Source organism: Pristiophorus japonicus, chromosome 9 (genome assembly GCF_044704955.1).
Source record: "Pristiophorus japonicus isolate sPriJap1 chromosome 9, sPriJap1.hap1, whole genome shotgun sequence".
Classification (NCBI taxonomy): Eukaryota; Metazoa; Chordata; class Chondrichthyes; family Pristiophoridae; genus Pristiophorus; species Pristiophorus japonicus.
The window spans coordinates 189,976,754-189,979,089 of NC_091985.1; positions in this window are offsets into that span (position 1 = coordinate 189,976,754).

Here is a 2,336-nt window from a genome sequence, read left to right on the forward strand (position 1 = left end):
CAGCCCCAACAACCCTCCATATCTGCAACCTCCTCCAGCCCCTAAACCGCTCCCTATCTCTGTAACCTCCTCTAGCCCCGACAAACCTTCTAATCTCTGTTACCTCCTCCAGCCCTGACAACCTTCCCTATCTGTGTAACCTCCTCTAGCCCCTACAACCCTCGCTATCTCTGTAACCTCCTCCAGCCCCGAAACCCCTCCCTAGCTTTGTAACGTCCTCCAGCCCCTACACCCCTCCCTATCTCTGTAACCTACTCCAGCACCTACACCCCTCCCTATCTGTATACCCTCCTCCAGCCCGAACACCACTCCCTATCTCTGTAACCTCCTCCAGCCCTTACAACCATCCCGATCTCTGTAACCTCCTCCAACCCCTACAAACCTCCCTATCTCTGTAACCTCCTCCAGTCCCTGTACCCCTCTCTATCTCTGTTACCTCCTCCAGCCCCTGCAACCCTCCATATCTGTAAGCTCCTCCAGCCCCAACACACCTCCCTATCTCTGTAACCTCCTCCAGCCCCTTCACACCTCGCTATTTCTGAAACCTCCTCCACTCCCTACAATCCCCCCTATCTCTGTAACCTCCTCCACTCCCTACAACCCTCCCTATCTCTGGAACCTCCTCCAGCCCCTACAAACCTGCCTACCTCTGTAACCTCCTCGAGCCAATACAACCCTCCCTATATGTAACCTCCTCCAGCCCCTACACCCCTCCCTATCTCTATAACCTCCTCCAGCCCCTAAAACCCTCCCTATCTCTGTAACCTCCTGCAGCCCTTCAACCCTCCCTATCTCTGTAACCTCCTCGAGCCCCACACCTCTCCCTGCCTCTATAACCTCCTCCAGCCCCGAAACCCCTCCCTATCGCTGGAACGTCGTCCAGCCCTACACTCCTCTCTATCTTTATAACCTTCTCCAGCCACTACACCCCTCTCTATCACTAACCTCCTCCAGCCCCGACAACCCTCCCAGTCTCTAATCTCCTCCAACCGCTACACCCCTCCCCAGCTCTGTAACCTCCTCCAGCCCCTACAACCATCCCTATCTGTGTAACGACCTCCTGCCCCTACAACCCTCCCTTACTCTGTGACTTCCTCCAGCCCCGAAACGTCTCCCTATCTCTGTAACCTCCTCCAGTACCTACACACCTCGCTATCTCTGTAACCTCCTCCACTCCCTACAACCCTCCCTATCTCTGTAACCTCCTCCACTCCCTACAAACCTGCCTATATCTGTAAGCTCCTCGAGCCACTTCAACCCTCCCTATCTGTAACCTCCTCCAGCCCCGACACCCCTCACTATCTCTATACCCTCCTCCAGCCCCTACAACCCTCCCTATCTCTGTAACCTCCTCCAGCCCTTCAACCCTACCTATCTCTGCAACCTCCTCGAGCCCCACACCTCTCCCTGCCTCTATAACCGCCTCCAGCCCCGAAACCCCTCCCTATCGCTGGAACCTCGTCCAGCCCTACACTCCTCTCTATCTTTATAACCTTCTCCAGCCACTGCACCCCTCCCTATCACTAACCTCCTCCAGCCCCGACAACCCTCCCAGTCTCTAATCTCCTCCAACCGCTACACCCCTCCCCAGCTCTGTAACCTCCTCCAGCCCCTACACCCCTCCCTATCTGTGTAAACTTCTCTTGCCCCTACAACCCTCCCTTACTCTGTAACTTCCTCCAGCCCCGAAACGCCTCCCTATCTCTGTAACCTCCTACAGCCCTAACAATCCTCCATATCTCTGTAACCTCCTCCAGCCCCGGCAACCCTCCCTATCTGTGTAACCTCCTCCAGCCCCTACAACCCTCCCTATCTCTGTAACCTTCTCGAGCCCCGAAAGCCTTCCCTGTCTCTGTAACATCCTCCAGCCCTTACAACCATCCATATCTCTGTAACCTCCTCCAGCACCTACATCCCTCCCTATCTCTGTAACGTACTCCAACCCCTACTCCCCTCCGTATCTCTGTTATCTCCTACAACCCCGACAACCCTCCCTATCTGTGTAACCTCCTCCAGCCGCTACAACTCTCCCTATCTCTGTAACCTTCTCGAGACCCTATACCTTTCCTATCTCTGTAACCTCCTCCAGCCCTTAAACTCCTCCCTATCTTTGCAACCTCCTACAGCCCGAACACCCCTCCCTATCTGTAACCTCCTTCAGCCGGAGCACCACTCCCTATCTCTGTAACCTCCTCCAGCACCTACATCCCTCCCTGTCCCTGTAACCTACTCCAACCCCTACTCCCCTCCCTATCTCAGTAACATCCTCCAGCCTTCACCCATCCCTATCTATCGATGTAACCCCCTCCAGTCCTACACCGCTCCCTATATCTGCA